Genomic DNA, 21221 nt, shown 5'->3' with positions numbered 1-21221 from the left:
AAAGTCACAGTTTGACAACTGGCCATCCCGGTTCCCTGGGATTCATTCTTGGAGAACCTTAAAAACCACTCCTCTGTCCTCAAGAAGTGCTGCCTACTTGTCCTATCTTTGGCTCAGGGATACAGCACGTTCACGTGAACTTCAATGTCTGCACAGATTTGACTGTCTTTCTCCAGGTTCATTTGTCCATTCTGAAGAGGCCTGAGTTAAGTCCATCTTCTGTAAGATCAATTCCCTCCAGTGAAAACTCATCGAGCCTGCAATTAAAAGCCAACTGAACAGGACTGTCCTCAGCTAAAAATGTCACCCACCCTTCACTGCTTTCTTAATTTCCTTTCCTAGCTAATTGCAACAGACTAAAACCTCCCTCCACCCAGCTCCCCAACTATGTCAAACAGAAAGTAAGGTCCATAAAAGAGGAGACAACTCCATAGTCACCTCTGAATTCCTAGCATATACTAATGTCAATAAATAGAACTATGATTATGGCTTCTTTCCTTTAAAACCTTTCTGGTTATTTAAATGAGACCTTGGAAGAGAGCTGTTTGGGTCTAGTATCTTGATCCAGAAGACTCAGGAGGCCTTTTTCGGAATGGCTGTTCACTGATTCATTCAAAACACAACTTCTCATTCCGGGAGGAGCTGTGATTTTCTGCCAGGAGATTGTGGTCACTCTCATGCCAGAACAGCTTTAAACTAAATCCTTACTTTGGATTTGTTATTTTTCCCTGCTTCCCAAAAATTGACTTCCTTAATTTCTTGCCTTGAGGAATGATATTTTTCTTTCTTTCTAATTCACCCTTTATTAAACAGGATTCTCAGGATGTGCTTGGCCTTACATAGGATGAGCCATCCAACTCCCAGTGTGAGAGGCCTGGGGCTCACCTCCCGCCCTCCTGCCAGGGCAACTAACACTCAGTTCAGGAGCCAACCGGCACCCCAGGGCTTCTAAGGCTCACGTATCTCCCAGAATCCCTGCTTTCTGGTTTGACTTGGCTTCTGAGGATTTCCCCTCACTTTCTTGAAAATTAGCTGTGCAGCTTGAAAGATGAGGAAGGAAGGTTTTATTTCTTAATCAGCATTTTAAGGAACTTGTGTAATGAACGTTTTCACGAGTTTCTAGAACACTCCATTGCCGAGACAGAAAACACAATAGATATTTTCTAAATTTAGGTATCATGTGCATTGTTTCTTTGCTTTTGTTTTCTTAACTACTAACACACATTTTTTAATTAAAAAAAATAAGGCCCGAAATAGGATAGAAACTTGAAGGGGCAAACAAAATTTAAGGGCAAAGAAAGAAAAATGATAAGTACTCTACAAAGTTAATATAATACATACACTATGGATCAGATCAGCAATTCTCAGTAACAGCTAATTGAAACATGACCATGAGGTAAAACGTCTCTCCTGTCAGGAGATGACCAACAGATAATAGAATTAAAACAACAAATTAAAATTCTAAGTCTGGCGAGGTATAGAAGGCTACCAGCTAAATGTGTCTTCTTCTGGAAAAGAGGGAGGCTCACCAGCTCTTTACTGTGGAGCCTGAGCCTAGGGGAGGGCGGTGAAGAACCGCCCTGTAAGTACCCAATTAACAAAGTGGGTGATGAATAAAGAGACGTGAGCTTTGATGACAGAGATGATACTACTATTCACTTGTCCTGTAAAGTATGCCTTCACGTTCAGTGATCAATACCTCGGCGTCCTCAGGGATTGAGATTATAGGAAAATGCACAGCCCGGGCCCAGACCTCCTCTGTGAGCTCGTGACACTGCACTTAGATGTCTCAAGGGCAACTCCAACTCCACCTGCAAAGAGCTGACTTCACGGTGCTCCTCCCATAGCCGTCCTGCCCAGGGCCCCTGGTTGGGAGGGAAGGTCTCTCTGCCCCTCCCAGCTCAGGCCCATCACTCACAGATGTGACTGGACCCCTCCTTCAGGGCTCAGATTTCCTCAGTCACCGAGCCCCACCACCCACACCTGACCTACCAGGTACTCACAGGCACTCCCTCAGCACTGACTCTGGGCTGGGGACCACGCTGCACACTGTGCGAATGTTATCTCACTGGATCTCCACAACAGTCCTGGGAATTGGGTACATCACTGCTTCAATTGATTAGATAAATTGTTTCACTTCCTTGAGTGCGTCATCCAAAGTGACACGTCTACTGAGCCACAAACATGGGACTGAAAACCACTTGAAAATTGAACACTGCTACACCTCGCAGCCACCCTACTCTGATTCGTCACATCACTTTCTGCCGAGCCTACTGAATGTTTGCAAGCATTCTACAAACACAAAAGTGATCTACGAGAGCACCCCACTCCCCTACTTAAAATCTGTCAATGACGGTCCACTGCTCTTCAGAGAAAGCCTCACCAGGCCTGAGCACAGCCCAACGGCCCGGCATCCTCGTTCCCTGCGCGGCCACGCCGCCTCACCCACCACGCAGCACAGTGCCGTGTCCAGGACTGGGATGCTGACTCCGTACAACACGGGGCTCGTCTCACTCGAACAATGATCACCCTCTTCAGTGGTCACCCTCTTCAATGCTGACTCTCAGAAAAATGTTTTCTCAGGATGAATCAATATCTTTTTCCTTACAACTTCCAGTCATTGATAATGAGCTCCCCCAAAAAGAGAGAAGACTTAATCCTCAGTCTCCTTATCTGTAAAGTGGGAATAACAAGGAAATATGTAAGGTTTTCAGAGAAATAAAATTCATGTGAGTCTGAGGGACAATTCCCAACATACAGTAAGCACTCAATATGGGCTTACTTAGTATTAATAAGAATATGTTGCATTCCAGCAACCTTAAATCAATGTTTTATGGCTTTGTCCAACAGACTACTGACAAACAGTTGGACGAACCCCTTTGAGCAGATCAGCACAAGTGTATTGGGAGAGGTAAGCGCTGCCTCCAGTTACAGCTCAAACTCTTACATGTTGTTTGAGCATTTAGTTGTCGTTATTGAATAAAGACAGGTGTTCTTTAGTCAAAGCTCCTGAAACATAAATCTTCAAAGATAGATACAAATTAGGTTTCAAGTACAACATTCTCACTAGAAATTATTTGAAAATGATAGTCTTAGCTCCTCTGTACATCAAAAGGGCATGTTCTTAATGTATCTGACTATATACACTGAAAGGATTGTTTAAAAGAAATTAAGATGAAGCCATCCTAAATAAGTTCTCAGTATCATCTGCACAAAGCCCCACCCAAGGGTCTCATTTCTCACTTCCACATAGGTGTTCAGGTAGTTTAACCTGGGTCTTGGTTTCTTATAACACAGGGGAGGGAAGAGTTGTGGATAGATTTATGTAGCAAATATAAACCTAGTGTATTTGATGTGTAGGAATCCTAGAAATAAACAAATTGATATATAGTCCCACCCTTAAGAAGCTCAGCCTTTCCATTTACAACAGCATTAAAAATAAAATGGGAGATACATTTAACAAAAATTTACAAGATTTGTACATTAAACAATTTGAAGTATCACTGAAAAAGTTTTAGAAGATCAACATATACGGAAGACATCCCATGTTCATGGAATAGTAGACAATATTGTTAAAAATGTTAAGACTCCCCAAAGTGATCTACAAATTCAGTGGAATCGCTATCAAAATTCCAGCTGACTTCTTTGCAAAAATTGAAAAACTGATCCCAAAATTCATATGGAAGTGCAAGGGGCCCAGGACAGCCAAAGCAATCTTGAAGAAGCAGAGCAAAGTGGGAGGACTCACTTTAAATGTTACTACAAATCTATAGTACTCAAGTCATTATGGTACTGTCATAAGTTTGGATACATAAATCTATGAGACACAGTAAAAATTCCAGGGGGGAATCTTACATTTACAGTCAGTTTTCAACAAGGGTGCCAACAACACTCCATTGAAAGAATAGTCTATTCAACGAATGGTGCAGGGAAAGCTGGGTATCTGCAGGCAAAAGAATGAATTTAGAATCTGAAACCCCCTATTGTATATAACAAATAAAAATTAATTGAAAATGGATCACAGACAGAAACGTAAAATCTAAACCTATAAACTTTCTAAAAGAAGACATAGTATAAATCTTTGTGGTCCTAGGATAGGTTATGGTTTCCTAGATACAATACCAAGAGCAGAAGTGATAAAAAAAAAAAAACCAGATAAACTGGACTTCATCAAAATTAAAACCACTTGTTACAAAAGACATCATCAAGAAAGTGAAATGAAAGGGGAAGGAGGTAGCTCAAGTGATAGAGTGCATGCCTGGCAAAAATAAATAAATAAATAAAATAAATGAATAAATCTAATTACCTCCCCTATAAAGAAATTGTCTTAATGTTTAAAAAAAGTAAAGTGGAATGACAATCTGCAGAATAGTAGAAAAAATTTGCAAAGCATATATCTAATAAGAGACTAGTATCCAGGATATAAAACAAATGCTTACAACTGACCAATACAAAGAAAATCGACCCAATTTTTAAATTTACCAAGGAATTAAATAGATACACAAATGGCCAATAAGCATATGAAAAGATGCTCAGCATCACTAGTCAAATCAAAATCAAAATGAGATCTCATTTTACACCCACTAGGATGGTTATAATGAAAACACGGACAATAACAAGTGTCGGTCAGGAGGCAAAAGAATGGGAACCCTCAATATGCAGCCATTGGAAAGGGGCAATGGTGCAGCTTCTTTGGAAAAGTCTGGTGTTTCCTCAAAAGTTTAGTGTTATCATATGGCTCAGCAATTCTACTCCTACATATAGGGTCATCCCTCAGTATCCTCGGGGGATTGGTTTCAGGAACCCACCACCCTGGATTCCATAATCCAAGGATGTTCGAGTCCCTTTACAATCAGCCATCTGGATCCATGAAGTGGAAACTACAGATATGGCGGGCCAACTGTACAGCCAACAGAATGAAAACATATTCTCACAAAAATTTGCACATCAATATTCATAGCAGTATCATTCAGAGTAGCCAAAAGTTACAAACAATATCCATCCATCAATGAATGGGTAAAAAAATTATCAAGAATAGTCCCAAAAACTTTTGGTCATTGAATCTTTGACAAAGGAGGTGAGAACATACAATGGAGTAAAGACAGCCTCTTCAGAAAATGGTGTAGGGAAAACTGGACAGCTGCATGTAAATCAATGAAGTTAGACTACTCCCTCACAGCACACACAAAAATAAATTCAAAATGGCTTAAAGACTTAAACATGTAGACAAGACACTACAAACCTCTTAGAAGAAAACGTAGGCAAAACATCTGACATGCATCTCAGCAATGTTCTCCTAGAGCAGTCTACTCAAGCAATAGAAATACAAGCAAAAATATACAAGTGGGGTCTAATTAAACTTACAAGCTTTTGCACAGCAAAGGAAACAGTAAGCAAAACAAAAAGACAACCTATGGAATGGGAGAAAATATTTACAATAAATGAGACTGTCAAGGGGTTAATTCCCAGAATATATAAACAGCTTTTACACTTCATAAGAAAGAAAAATAAACAATTCAATCCAAAAATGGGCAGAAGTGCTAAAGAAACTTTTCTCCAATGAAACATACAAATGGCCAATAGGCACATGAAAAAATGCTCAATATCATTATCAGAGAAATGCAAATCAAAACTACAATCAAGTATCACCTCACACCAGTCAGAATAGCCATCATTCAGAAGTTCACAAACAATAAATGCTGGAGAGGCTGTGGAGAAAATGGAACCCTCCTACACTGTGCTGGGAATGCAGTTTGGTGGAGCCATTGTGGAAAACTGTATGGAGATTCACCAAAAGACAAAAAATTGACTTCCCCTATGACCCAGCAATCCCACTCCTGGGCATATATCCAGAAGTAACCCTAATTCAAAAAGACACCTTCCCCCAAATGTTCACAGCAGCACTATTTACAATAGCCAAGACATGGAAACAACCTAAATGTCCACTGACAGATGACTGGATAAAGAGGTTGCAGTATATTTATACCATAGACTACTACTCAGGCATAAAAAATAATAAAATAATGCCATTTGCAGTAACATGAATGGACCTGGAGAATGTCATTCTAAGAGAAGTAAGCCAGAAAGAGAAAGAAAAATACCATATGAGATCGCTCATATGTGGAATCTTAAAAAAAAAAAAAAAGAAAGAGAAACTTATCTACAGAGCAGAAACAGACACAGAGACATAGAAACCAAACTATGGTTACCAGAGGGGAGACGGTGTGGGAAGGGATAACTTGCGAGTTCAAGGTTTGCAGATACTGATTATGTATAGAATAAACAGCAAGTTTATACTGTATAGTACAGGGAAATATGTTTAATATCTTATAGTAACTTATGTTGAAAAAGAATATGAAAATGAATACATGTATATTCCTATATAACTGAAGTGTTGTGCTGTAAACAAGAAACTGATGCAACATTATAAACTGACTAGACTTCAATGAAACTATTTTTAAATAGACCAAAAACAAAAAAAAAAAAAAGAAAAAAGATATTATTAAACCAAAAGAATAAATTACTGTTTCAGGCTACAACATGGATGAACCTTAAAAAAGTATGCTGAAATAAGCCAGACACAAAAGGACAAATACTGCCCTTTTAGGTGAAGTGTATCTAAGTGTTCATTGTACTACTCCTGTAAATTTTCCGGAAGTTTGAAGTCTATCAAATTAAAAATAAAGTGTATTATTCATTAAAAACATAAAACGATTCCTCACAGGAGGGCTTTAAATAATAAATGAAGAAATGCATGTAAATCTCCTGGAACAACACTTTGCACGTCCACAGACAGTCACTGCTGTCACTGCCACTCAGAGGTTGGTACCAGCGCTGATGAGAGCTGCCTCCACTCGCTGCCCTGCAGACAGGTGTGAGGGCCTGGGGTCTGACAGGCAGGGTGACCTGGAACCTGAGTCAGACACAGCCACGCCCCAGACTCTGTGTTACCCAACTTTCTTATACAAACTGCTACATGTAACGTAAACACGCTAGAGGGATGTATCTTACAACATAGGCAATACAGTCAATGTTTTACAATAACTATAAATGGAGCAACTATTGTACACCTGAAACATATCATATTGTAAATCAGCTATACCTTTAGAAAAAATTAAAAAATAATGTAAAAATGTTATAACTTTAATATCAGTCCAGTTTTTAAGTAACTACTAAACAGCTTAGAATGTATAAAAGCATTTAAGTGTGATGTTTATTTACATATTTATTTACTTTCAGCCTCCTGCTAAAAGAGAATTTAAACAATTTTTTAAACACAGCTTAACAACCATAACAACAAAAAGACAAAAGTGAGAGTGAAGAGAAAATGGAGATTCAATACTTAAATGAAACCAGGGGGAGGTAAAGTCATAAAAATGGATGCCATGAAGTCAGGGTAAGTGTTAAAGGCCGACTAGAAATTCAGCTGTAAGATTTTTGGCAGCTAAAGCAAAAAGAAAAAGATGAAGGGGCGGGTGGTAGAGCTCAGTGTTAGAGCGTGTGTATAGCATACACGGGGTCTGGGTTCAAGCCCCAGGGCCTCCACTAACAGATAAATACACCTAATTACCTACCCCCCCAAAAAGAGCCCCAAAGAAAAGAAAAAGAGAAATTTGTTTCCTAAAAAAACCTGATATTAAATTTAGATTAAATACTTAAAAAAAAAAAAGAAAAATAGAAACAAATGAGTGACACAAGCGATAATGCCCGTGAGATAAATCTGCGGTGGCAGCTGGCAGGTCCCCATGTCCCACGTGGGAAAATCTGAAACATCCTTCACACCACCCAGAGTCATCCTCAGCCTACCCCACCCCTCCCCCTGTTAAATGCAGGAGCACAGCCAGGGCCGGGCCTTTGTTCTCTCTGTGTCATCACAGTGAGACAGGATGGAAGGGGGCAGAGCACAGCCATTCAAGGAAGGCCACAGCAATTAACATCAAAATGGTGAAGGATTCAACCCCCAATAGGCCTTGAGGCTCAGGATGAAGAGATTTAAGTTCTAGCAGATCTTGAGCTTCATTATACACCCATTGTAATAGTAACATGGTGAATAACACGCCCCCAGGCACCATGGCAGTCCCAAGGCTAGCCAAAAAGGTCAAAGGGTGGGAAATGGCCAACTCCCTGTGAATTCCAGCCCCTTGCCCTTAGGCTGGTCCTTCTACTTATTAGCATATGAAACCACCAAGCCCATGAATACAAGCAACACAGCACCGCCTAGGGGTCACACCTCTCTCTCCCGCTTCAGAGAAGGCCCACACTCTGTGGAGTGTGTACCTACTTTTAATCTGAGCATCAAACCCCCACACATCGTGGAATTTCTCTTGCCTTTCAATGAATCTCTCTGAATAAATCTACCTTTACTCAACAGTGGCTTGCGCTTGAATACTTTCCTGCATGAAGCCAAGTACCCACATCTGGCAGGGCACATCCAAGGGGCTCAACCAAAGCCTGGGACACAGCCCTTCTCATGCCCCACTTATTTTTTCTTGTATCAACAGGACTGGGTTGTGAAGGGAGCTCTAAGGCCCCGGCTAAGGGACAGAAGCAGCCCCAAGGGCTCGAATTGGCGGGCAGCCTCTCCCCCAGCAGGGGCCCTGGGGTCTGCCCGGTTCTCTGTGTTTCTTTGTTGTGCTGAATCCCCAGCCACAGAGCGTTCTCCCTAGGCCTGTCCCCACAAAACCCTTCTCTCCAAAATACAAGCACATCATGTCACAGTCCTCTTGTTCAACCAGGAAATGTTCAGCCCACTATTTCCCTCCCCAGTAAAGTACCTAACTGTCCTCCCTCCCATCCCACCACTTCTTTCTTTGTGACAACTCTGCACTCCCCACCCACCATCCTGAACGCAGGTGCCTTGCTGGCTGGGACCGAGATGTTTCAGTCTTACACAGCCTGCGTCCTTTCACTTTCCCCTTTCTACCTTAAAAAGCCTTTCCTGAGTCTCCCACCCATCTGATTCTGAACTTCACAAAGTGCTGAGTTTACGGTCACTATGTGCATACATCCCAGGTTTTGACTAGGTTTCCTTCACAAGATCCTCATTAAGGAGCTGCATCAAGAAGTTTAAAGAGGCTATTCTTACATCTGAGCGGAGGAGCCTGCATAAAATTTAAATGGCTTTGAATAGACTGTTAACCAGGGACAGAGAGGTCGCAGGTCCTAGTCAACAGTGTCATGAGGCAAAATGTTCTTCAAAGGCTCAGAGTGGCTTCTGAACACGGAGTCGGCAGGGAGGAGGTGACAGGCAGTGAGTGGAGTGTGTGACAGAGCTTACGCTCCCCCAGCTGGGAAGAATTGAATTTTTTTCTAGTTTTCCAAACAATTTCTTACTACCTTTTTCTCCTACTGTCACATACCATTTCCTACGAATTAAGAAAATCAATATCAGTCATTTGGGCCACTTGGGAGAAGCTACACGATGCCATTCACAGGGCTGGGGCATGACAGCCACGCCAGTCTAGGTTGAAAGACCAGTGGGGGTATTTCCAAGGTGATCACGGGCATGCAGCAAACTCCCCAGCTTCAATGACCTCATCTCAAAGGTGGGGCCAATAAAACTACCAAGCAAAGTGCGTGATGATTATGGCCAACATCTGTTTACTAGGTAAGTGCCCATGACAGCTGCCGCTTAATGGGGAATGAGTATGACTAACGAGGCCCAGTCTACCTGGTCACACGTGCCCTGCCTTCCTGCCTTTGTGCAGCAGCAGAGCTTGTTTAGCTGAGATGAACGCCCCCAGAGCAGCCCCGACGGGAAAGCTCCCAGCGCTGCACGGCGAGGCCTGTTCCTTTCCTTCTCAGAGCTGATCACAGTTTGCAGTCATCTGTTTTTATGTTTATCCATTTTGTAACTGCCTCCACCCCGGAGTTTTGCTCAAGCAGCACAGGGCCAGGTATGTCTTGCTCCCTGCTGGATATTCTGGGCTGGGAGACAGCCGAGCACACATCTGGCTCAGGTGCTGAAAGGAGAGGGCAGAAGGCCCAGGGGCCCATGCTGAACTGAGGCCCCTGCACCCAAAATTATGGTCTGACTTTGGGCAAATTACACAGTCTTCTTTACCCTGAGATTCCTCATCTGTCCATGAAAATAACTGCCCATGGCACACAGATTTACCAAGATAAAGGAAATAACCAAATTCACAACCTATTCAAGGGGCTACCAGTGCATCCTCAACAGACAAATGCTGCCTTTACGGCTCTGACACACGCGAAGCGGGACGTCCACACACAGTGAACACTGCTAAGTGCCAGTGTGTTAAGTGCTTCATGTGTGCTATAATACTCTTTACAACTTACAACAATCCCAGGTAGAAACCGAATATTATCATGCCCATTTCACAGATTCACCAACAGGTTAGGAGAGGTTACATTCTAGTCCAAGGCCCCATGGTGAGGAAATGGCGATTTAAACCTGAATCTGGGCCCAGGCCTGGGCTCCATCTCTCTCCCATCCACCTGACCACTTGCCTATGAAATCCACCTGTCCAATACACAAGTTTGCAGCCGGCCAGCTCTTGAATGCAATGTTTGCCACCGTTTCTCAATGTTCATTAATTACCATAAACTGTTCTCAGAACCACTACAGAAAAGAAAGGTGGGCTTACGTCCCTGCCCACAAAGAAAAGGAATTCTGCCTTCTCCTGTAATGTGCAGAACACCTTCCCTACACCACCAAATCCTTTTGTATGCTTCCTCCATGTTTATGTTTGCACACGGCTTATTAAATTAGAAGGTACCTGAAGTAATTCCATCTCGGTTGCTTTCCAAGTTTGCAGATTATCCATAATCATTCTGTGACCGAAAATACTACAGTGTGAATGAAAATACTGCAACCATGTCAGTAAACAAAGAATGCTGAAACCAAATCATCAGTGGCTGCCAACACACCCCAGCGAGGACAGGCCTGCAGCCCAGCCTCTACAGCCACTCACAACGGTGCCCTCTGAGCAGACTCAGAATAAGAAAGGACAGGATACTTGCCCTAGATAGCTAGGTGCTTGTCTAAAGAATGAATTCAGTGAGTCAAAATGTTTGCTTCCTCCCATACATGGAAAAGCACTAAATTCTTGAACTTGAGATACCTGGCTTTCTTTAGATAACAAGCAATCTTTTATTGTTCCAACAACCTTGTCTTTGTTGTAAAGCTCCTATATATCCTAGCTCCTCCTCAACCACTTGGGAACAGTCCCTCCGAGCGATCTGAGAGGCTGTCATCCCGGCTCGAGTCCTCCCGCCAAATAAAACATAACTCTTAACTTTTAGGCTGCACATGTATTTCAGTCAAAAGTTTTGGACACCAGGAAGGGACCCAGAGCAGACTTCTCTCCAGCTGAACTCTCCGAGTTACCGGAGCCTTGGTACCAGCATTGGCACTTTGTGCCCATCTGCCTCCTTGGGGAATCCAGATGAATTTGGGTGAGTCTCTCCTGGTTCTCGGATCTCCCATATTGGTTGATGATCCTGAGTTTTATTTGGCGGTGTATCCAGGTACCTGGCCCTCCAGTTGAAAGAGACTGGGGGGAATTACCCACCCAGTGGAGACATACTGGGTGGGGCCTGGTTGAAAGATAACAGGAAACACCCACCTTGAGGAGACGTCTGAAGTGGGGCTGGTGGAAACATACCAGGAAAATACTCACCCAGTGAAAACGTCCTGAGTGGGTCCAAGTTGAAAGACACTGGGTTCAGGACTGAGTGGTTAGGTAAGAGGCTGGTCTAATGTTGTCCTCGATTTGGTTACCTCCATTGAATTTTTCGGAATAAAAGTAAAACTCTTATGAGGAACCTTTCAACTCCAAAAATGGGACCCTCCTCCTGGCTGGTAACAGCTTTCTTGGGTGATGGAGAAACTTACAGGAATGGTAGAGGCAAAGACTTCATGCCATAGTGTTGTCCCTGCGGGAAATCTTACCAGCAATTTTATTCTGAGAACCCGACCTTACAATGGGAATAGAACTTTCAAAAAAAATTAAAAAAAAAAAAAACACAGAACAGAAAAGAAAAAGAAATGACAGATTGCCAGCCTCCAACTAATACACTAGCCAGGTTTATATACGTACAAAACTTACAACATTAATTAGGAATTAGAAAAAAAAAACTCACCCTGAAAGTAACTAACCAGGCCTGATAAAATATTTTTTGGAATTCTGAACTTATAAGAACAAAATCCCATTTAGGGGGAACTTGGATTTCTCTTCCTGTGTCCTTGAAATGTAAATGTTTTATCTTTCTCTGGGTGTTTTATGTGTGTGTATGTATGTATATATGTGTTTCTTTTTTTTTAAACGACACCTTGGACTCTGTCATACAAAAGGTACAAGTATTGTGTACATATTGTGGCCACGCAAATAAATTGGGATTCTCAAAAATCCTTTGATTGTACCAATTTTCAGATATTTTGCCATCTTAACCGTTGTTGCATCAGCCTGGACCACAAAGGCTTTTAGCTTTTGGAAAGTAAACTTTTGAATTTTATTTAAGCAACACCCCCACTCTCATGTGGAAAAGCCTCTTCATCTTATTGGTTTAAAATCACTATATATATATATATATAAATTGATGGCCATATGATGGATCCTTTAATTTGGGAAAACTTTTAAATTGGTGAAAGTTGAAAGAGCTCTCATTATAAACAGCCGTTTTATTGGTACCTATTAAAATCAAGTTTAAAGGTAGAAAAATATATCTAATGGTTAACCTAAGAAATTAGTTAAAAAAAAAAAACTGGTTTGAAAACCTACATTTGTGTTTTTCCTTTCCGATCAATGGTTTTAGAGATGCTAATAAATACTTAGAATAATTAATGTTAATTAGGCTGAATAACTGGAAAAAGGATTGTAAAAATGTCGAAAAAAAAAAGATAAGGGGCTTATCCCAAATGGATAAATATTTTTATATGGTTATTTTGAATGAGATAAATAAAATGGACATTTTTGGATTTAGATACAAGGTTTTGATACTACACTATGTAAAGTAAAAAAAAAAGGGCCAAAGAGATCACCTACTGCCCCCCAACATTAAAGTTCAAACAAGTCCGCTTTAGCACAGTTTAAAATATATGTATTTATAGAGCTAAAAAAAATACATATTTATAGACTGAAATACTTGATCAATGATTGGGACAACAGACCTATTAATCAAATTGAAAATTGAGAAGGGCCTAAGCTCTTTGGCTGAAACTTGGGAATCCCAGAGACTTTTCTATATAATTAGATACAATGCACAAAAAAAAAAAAAAAAAGCTTCTGACACTCCTTCTAGAAATAGGAATTACTGATTAAACCTAATAAATATAAAAATTAAAGGTACAAGATTTAATAAAATTGAGATAAAAGTTTGTAAAATTGGTATATTAAATGGGCTTTATATAAAACTTTTGCTTAATTATATTGTGGGATAGATATATTTCAATGGAAAAACGCTTCCCCTTCTTGGTATTATAAGGCTGGGCACATATCTGTCCCTTAGAAAATATTAATTGAACAAAGTAAAGGAAACCAATAGAGTTTCGTGAGCCTTCCAATATAACGTAAAATTAAAAACTAATATTCAGTGGCTAATAGACAATAAAATAAGAGGTTTACCCTGGGTTTAACTTATAACTCAAGGAAAAGAGACCTCACTAAATACCTTATGCAAGCTTTGGAAGACATGCTAAAGTAAATCTTAAAGTTTTAAAACATGGAATTCTTTGTTTACAGCTCTTCTCACTGATACAAAAAAGCCAATTAAGGAGATACAATTGGACCTGCGTGACAGAGCAGTTCTCTGGGGAACTGGAAGCGTCTGTCTTTGTCTTGCAGATCAGAAATATAAATACAGCAAACAGTGACCTAGGACTGAGCCTAATTAGCTCAACGAGATAATACTTAAGGCCAAGAAATTTTTGGCATTTTAGAACTCAGAACTCTGACGCGTCCTTCAGCATTTGTCAAGAAATCTTAAATGTCGGTTTCATAAATAGTAAGCCTTAGTGATTTGAGCAAGCAAATTCAGCTTACTCCAACTATTATTATACCTATCTTATAAGTAAGTTTTAAAGTGAACCTATGAGATCTCTAGCTTTTGTCTGTTTATAAGCCTGCGTACACATTATAGATGTGAGATATTTCTACAGCTGAAAAAAAAAATCAAAGTCAAAGATCTCTGCTTAATTGACGTAAAAAAAATAAGAGCTTACAAATTAAGTATTTTTAAAATAAAAACTGACCAAATTGACTTTCAGCGTCACGTGAACTGGAAAATATTCAATATTAAGATAATATTTGATATTGTTTAGTTTAAGTATGTTCTAATTAATATAGACATCTTTAAAGTCATCAATATTAAGTACAATACCTTTACTGTACCTAGTTTTAATGAAAGTCAAATAAGATCCTGTTATATCTGTTGCAGAATTGTCAAGAAAAAAAATAGTAATGTGGTGTAGTAAAATTTTAAGTAAATTAAATGCAAATGAGATGAGAGCTTTGGGTAAATTTTTAAAATATATTTTTAAAATGTATGGTTAAGATAATCTCTAAATGTTTGGTATCTTTAAATTCTAGAGTTGTGCTAAATTAAGTTAAATGATAGGATTTTATTAAATAGCTATGACACTTTCAGATAAAATAAGATTGAAATATGAATTATTTAACATTTAACTTACCCTTACAGAGAAAGTAAAGGTGTTTAGAAATATTAATAAATGGTTGGTGCTACCCTGAAATAATCTCTATTATTAAGGGTATAATCTCAGTATCCTAGGAAAGTAAGATAAATGTGTAAAGGAAGATATATGAATGTAATTATATTTTGTTAATAAAAAATAGTGACTTTCTTCTGAAGCTGGTTACTTCTGAATGGAAGAGAAAATAAAGGACACACTAATGTGAGTATAGAAAGCTGTGGAACGCTTGTGGAAGAGGAACCCTGAGGAAAGAGTTTTGTACGTTGTCGGAATTGTCTAAGTTTAGAATCAACTTGGGCAAAGTAAATGAATCTTAGAAGTAATCTGGTACAAGACTAGATTTGGTTTTCTCTCTGTTAAGATGACAAAATTTTCTAAAAATGTTAATCCACTTTCAGTAACAAATTGTAAAGCTTCTTATACCACATAACTGACCTGTTCTGCTTTTACCTTTAACGTATTTTCTTGTTAATGAAAAAGAACTACTTTACAGTGATCTATATGTTTATCTGACCAAGTGTTCTGAAAACTTTTAACAAGCTCCCCAAATATCAATTTCTAATTAAAGTTCTTTTAATCTCCAGTTAAGTTTGGGATGCTACAGAGGGCCCCTGAAACATCCCAAAGAGAGATTTTAAACTAGTAAGTTTCATTTGGCATGTTAAATAACATGGTATTGTCAAATGAATAATAGATCTTCCTAGGTTATATTGTATGAGAAAATATTATTAATATAGATATTCTAGAAATTATATGGATTCCCTAAAATTCTGGTATATCTGAAATGTTACCAGTCATAATTCTAGTTATAGTGACCAGCTTTCTTTATCGATTATAGTGTAACGTTGTTTAACCATGCTTTTAAATCACTTGTCATTTATATACAGTTAATTGTTTCCTTCTGATGATTTTGCAAATTGCTTTCTCTTCAAGGAGATTTATTGATTTCAAATAAATTTCAAACTATAGCACTGAACTAAACTGGGTAAGAAATTTTAAAGGTCTAATGAAAACTCTGAGTAAAAGAATTAGTTACATGGGACTGAGTAAACTGGTGAATATGGTTATAATTTTTGATTTTGTCTGAAATACTACTGGCTTTTAACCTGTTTCCCAGACATAAAGAAACTCTTCTCCTTAAGCTAGTTATGATTCACAGAAATTTGATAAATTATACTTATGTAAGCAGACTTGGAACAGTTATCTTTTCTCTCTATCTGATCCCTCAAGAGACTAAAAACTCTAAGGTCCCCAGTGGCTCTATCAGACAAATGAGGAAGATCATCTCCTAACAGATATAGCAATCTCAAAGTATTTTAAGGATTTTAAAGAGAAAAGAATTTACCTAAATCTGTAAGGCAGAAATCCATGACAAGCCCTTGACGAGGCATTCCGGGCCTAAGAAAACCTTATTAACATTCTACCCTGAGAGTCCTTATTAAAAGTTCCAACACAGCCAATTTAAAAAAAGCCTATATAATCAAATAATCAGACTTAGCTTGTAAATAAATTAATCTTGATTTGACTATATTTGAGAAAACTGAGGGTAACTTTAGAGAGAAAAAAGATTATATTTTAGTGGATATTAATTTCTAGTTTTGTTGATTGAGGTCTATATTTACTTAGACATTTCCCAGATCATTCCTTGCTGTTATGTCACATTGCTGTAAAGTTTAATTGAATTATGAAAAGAATACTCTAGGTTTGTTTCTGAGGCTCAGTAATCTATCCTTGGTAAAGTTCCAATGCCCCATGACCAGCAGCCAGGGTATTATAAATACTGGAACAGGCATGACTTAAAGAACTGTCTCCAACCTGAATGGAAGGACCCTTTATCAGGTACTCTTAACAAGACCATACACACCAAAGCTGAAGGAAACGGACTTTCAGATTCATTTCCTATCAGAAACAGCCCCTGCAGTGCACTGGCCTATAGAGCACTGCTCACCTTAAAACAATGCCCAAATGGAGAAGAATCTACCAGGTCAGGATGAGAAGAAGACAACATCTGAAGAAGACTGCAGACCCAAGACACCGAACCAGGCCTGTATGCCAATTACTTTGATAATTTCTCCTACCTTTGATTATGAACTACTCCAACTGTTAAGTTTATGGTAAATTACCTATGTCTAGTACTTCTGTGTTACCTTGGTGGGTTTCCCTACTCCAAGGCTCTAACTAGATAGCCCTCAGAAACGTTATTCTAAAAAGAAATTATAGTTCTGTTTAGGCCACTGTTGATCTTACAAGGTGGGAGACCTCACCTGGCCAATTAATACCTGCTCTGACCCTGACCATAAATATGAAATTTCTCATAAGATCACTCAAACTCAATCAGGAACACAAGGAAAATTTTAACCCAAAAATATAACTTCTCGACTATTAAATTCTTACTCATGACTTTATAAACGTTACTAGCTGAATTACTTATATCCTGTCTATATAATAAAATTGTTGTCTGTTACATTTCCCAATGTGTAACTAGGCCTACAAGATTGATGATGGCTAAACATCTTGAAGGAATAGATAAAATTTATAACTCTGTGTAAAATAATTGTAATAGTGTGATTCTAGTTATGGTAATGAGCAACGAAGGGTAAACAATTCCTGGATCATAATAGACTAGTAAGACAGGCGATCCAGAGAACTTTTAGTATCAACAGGGTCTGATAAAAAACTAACACCTTGAATGGCAGCTCAGAAGATACTTCACCTGAACTAGGAATGAGCCATCCTAGCACCGTGGGACAAAATTGGTCATGAAACGTCTCTCAAAATATTGGTCGAATTTAGGACCAAGGGGGAGCACTGTGAATGAAAGTACTACAATGTGAAAGAAAATACTGCAACCATGTCAGTAAACAAAGAATCCTGAAGCCAAGCCATCAGCAGCCGCTGCCACACCCCAGCGAGTACAGGCCTGCAGCCCAGCCTCTCAGCCACTCATATTGGTGCCCTCTGAGCAGACTCAGAATAAGAAAGGACAGGATACTTGCCCTAGATAGCTAGGTGCTTGTTAAAGTATGAATTCAGTGAGTCCAAATGTTTGCTTCCTCCCATACATAGAAAACCACTAAATACTTGAACTTGAGATACCTGGCTTTCTTTAGATAACAAGCAATCTTTTATTGTTCCAACTACCTGGTCTTTGTTGTAAAGCTCCTGTATATCCTAGCTCTTCCCATACCTCTTGGGAGCAGTTCCTCAGAGTGATCTGAGAGGCTGTCATCCCGGCTCGAGTCCTCCCGCCAAATGAAACACAACTCTTAATTTTAGGCTGAACGTTTATTTCAATCAAGTCCCAGAATAGACACAACTCATCACTTCTGTAATGGAATACACTGGATCAGGAACCAAAAGCGTGTTCTAGTCCTGAAAAACTACTGGTTCCTCTTTCTTCCTGTCATTATACAGTCCCACCAGAACTCATTACTTTGCTGTCTGCTCATCTGGTAACCAAACTCAGAGAAGAGTCAACTCAGCAGACTGCCCTACTGGGGAGAACAGCCGGCAAAAGCACTGTGGGTTGCCTGCCCTCCCGCACGCTCTGCTGACCCCTAGTGTCCTCCGTGGAGACCAGGGCAACAGAGCTGTTCCCAACAGCTGCAAAGTCCCACACGTTAAGAAAATCATTTTATTTTATACGATATGTTACGTATATACCCATCTCTGAAAACAGCTTTGCCAGAAGCCCAAATCTTCAACATTAATCTGCAAAGGCAAATCCGGTCCCTAAGTGAAAACAAGTCTTAAGACGATGCTAAGGCCTCCAAAGTTCTCTCCACGACCATCAACCAAACTGCCTGCAGGTCTGCAGCTGCAGGCGGCAACATGTCTGCTTTTAAAGCAAACCCATCCTGCCCTCGGGTGCTACAATGTCCCTCTACGCCCTCCCATCTCAGGGTAAGAGCAGCCGCTGCAGAACCTCACAGGGCAGCACTGACAGGACTGGACACAGAGGATCAGAGCTAAACTAAGCCTTCTGATGACACGAGCTTGTCACTGTGTCACTTTACAGATGAAGATATATATAGAGAGAACTGGGGTGATCTTGCTCAAAGTCACACAGCTAATAAGTGGCAAAGTCTATAACTCTGCTCCTCCCTCCGGCGTGACGCCCCAGCTGGGATGCCCACAGGGTTCTCTCGTGCCTGCCTGACCAGTCCTTTCCTGTCACTCATAACCCACCACAGGGTCTGAACCTAGCCTGCCTTTTCAGCATCTTTTACCTCCAGTCTCTCAGGAACAAGGCTGCTCGGGCCACTGTATGACTTCCTGGCTTCCCAAACCCTCCGTGCTCAGGGTGGTCTTGCCTGTGCATCCAGCACCCTGCTCAGAGGCTCTTCCTCCCCTGCAGGAGGACGTTTCCACTCTCTGCAGGGACACCCCCTCAGGGAAGCCCTCTTCTCGCCCTCAGCATTGCAGGTGTCCCAGGCCACATCCCGAGCTGCCCCATTAGGACTGCATGGTGCCCAGGGGACTAATCAGACTAGCAGCCTCAGAGCCAGGGATTATGCCCGGGTCTCCCTGCAAACCTACTGCCCGCCTAACAGTCCCCAGCCAGCAGGTCACCTGGAAGTCACAGCAAGTGCCCCACCCAATCCAGAAGTCTCTTCATTTGCCAGCACCGCTGAAGACTGGTTTCCAACCTTTGGTCAGTTTTGCACAAAAAGGCACCTTCCACTGTGAACCGGGGGGGTTTTGCTTATGCTACTCACCCTTACTGGAAACGTCAAGGGAAACCAAAAGGCCTTTTCTCGACACTTTTTTGATGACACCCTCCCACCCACAATACTCAAATGTTCAAGAGAATTGGGTCCACGTGATTTTGTTTTCCTTACGCTAAGTGGCTCAAAACACTGCAGGATTCTTTCTCTTTTGAGGGTATTTGTACTAAGTTTATAGGCTTTAATCTGCTTTTGTCTCACTCTTCAGTATCCCTAGCAGTTGCCACTTCTTACTCCCTTCAGCAGCCTCCCTCCCAACATCAAGTCTAGGAAATCAGCTGTGATGAGGGGCCCAGGGGCAGTCACAGAAGATGCAACTAAGGCACAGAGAGGCGACATAATTTGCCCAAGGTGATCAGCTTCAACCCCTAACAGTGTGTGTCACGTCCCTCTGTTTAACTCTTATGCTAAGCAAGTTAACTTTTTGTAGATTATAGTTATAAACAGATGAGGTATCAAAATATACACAAGGACACACATCAAATCTAAGATGTTGATTAACTCCACTATTTTGTTTCTATTTATTTTATTTCTCTTAAAAAAATTAAGAACCTCTGCAGTCAATAATGCAAAATGTTACTGGGTTTTAAATCCAGAATATAGAGGTGTTAAGTGTGTCATTGCTCATCCTTATTTGTATGTTCACAAGACAAAATGATTTGAAAGACTCTCTCCCCTCCCCCTACTCACTACTGGCTCTCACCAGAGCTCCCAGTCCACACATCTAACAGCCTTTCATTTACCCACAGCTGAACTCATCAGATTTTCCCCAGAACTCCCTCTGCAGGTTTCCCTCATCACAGCACAGCAGGACTATCATTTACCTCATTAATCCACCCAGAAACCTGGGCCTTACTCCATTCTAACTTCACAGACAGCATTCATCCTTTCCTTTTTACCATCGAAACATGTCTTCAATCTGTTCGCTTTACCCACTGACCGTCCCACCGCTCAAGTGGAAGCCACCAACACTGCACACCTGGACTCACGAGTCTCCCAAGTGGCCCTACAGCCGCTCTCCCCTACTTGAGACAAATGGGATTGTGTCACTCCCGCGCTTTTAGGACTCTTTTCAAACCCACTTTTCTTAGAAGAAACTCCAAGTTCTTCACCTGGTGAAGGTCTTTGCCATCAAACTGTCAGCTCAGGGAGGGCAGGACACGCCCTCTCCCCTTGGCCCCACCCTCTGGCAGAGCATCAGCATGGGAGGACCTGCTGAGCTACACCAGCCTGTATTCTAAACCTGGTCTTGATTTCTTAGCAAACTGCTTCACTTATCCATACAAATCCAAGGTAGATTAGAAAGATTTTAGATGTTGAGCTAGACTATTGATTTGGGGATTTTGCACTAGCAACCTGCAAGTACATGTTCTAATGATTCTGTCTTCTAAAAACCACACCCAGATTTAAGTAGTACTTGTGGAATGTCTTCGGAGTAAAAGGGACTGTAGTTTTACAGACTTTATATTTTATAACATGAACAACCCGCACAGGGTCACAAATGGAACTGCCTCACAAGTGACAGAAGACAGGTGAGAGGCATATAGCAACAGGTCACAAAGATGGTAAGAGCAACGTTGATTCTCCAACCCCCGAAAAAATTCCTCAATGAACTGAAAACTCTGAATTTTGAAAGTAAAATACTATCATATAAAGAAATAAAATAAATAATCCTCTTCATCAGGGTTTCAAGATCTGACTCCAGAATTTTTAGCAGGCTATACTGAATCCTAGCACAGGAAAATCATATAGACTAGTGGTGAGTAAGTTCCAGGGAAACGGCAGCAATTCCTCCACTTGTAAAAGGACATAACTCACTTGTC

The 21221-nt window shown here is 40.5% G+C and overlaps 1 long non-coding RNA gene and 1 pseudogene across 1 annotated transcript; both read right to left on the bottom strand.

The window, feature by feature from the left end:
* The window catches only part of LOC116661731, a 322303-nt pseudogene that overhangs the window by 10835 nt on the left and 290247 nt on the right, over window positions 1–21221 (bottom strand).
* Window positions 2095–21206, bottom strand: LOC116661746. The gene is made up of 3 exons (XR_004317668.1): window positions 19244–21206; window positions 3856–3943; window positions 2095–2673 (listed from the first exon to the last, which is right to left on the bottom strand). It is a non-coding gene; the product is annotated as an uncharacterized LOC116661746 (long non-coding RNA).

The sequence above is a fragment of the Camelus ferus genome, chromosome 36 (genome assembly GCF_009834535.1).
Source record: "Camelus ferus isolate YT-003-E chromosome 36, BCGSAC_Cfer_1.0, whole genome shotgun sequence".
NCBI lineage: Eukaryota > Metazoa > Chordata > Mammalia > Artiodactyla > Camelidae > Camelus > Camelus ferus.
The sequence above is the reverse complement of the archived record's forward strand: the minus strand, read 5'-3'. Positions and strand labels throughout refer to the sequence as shown.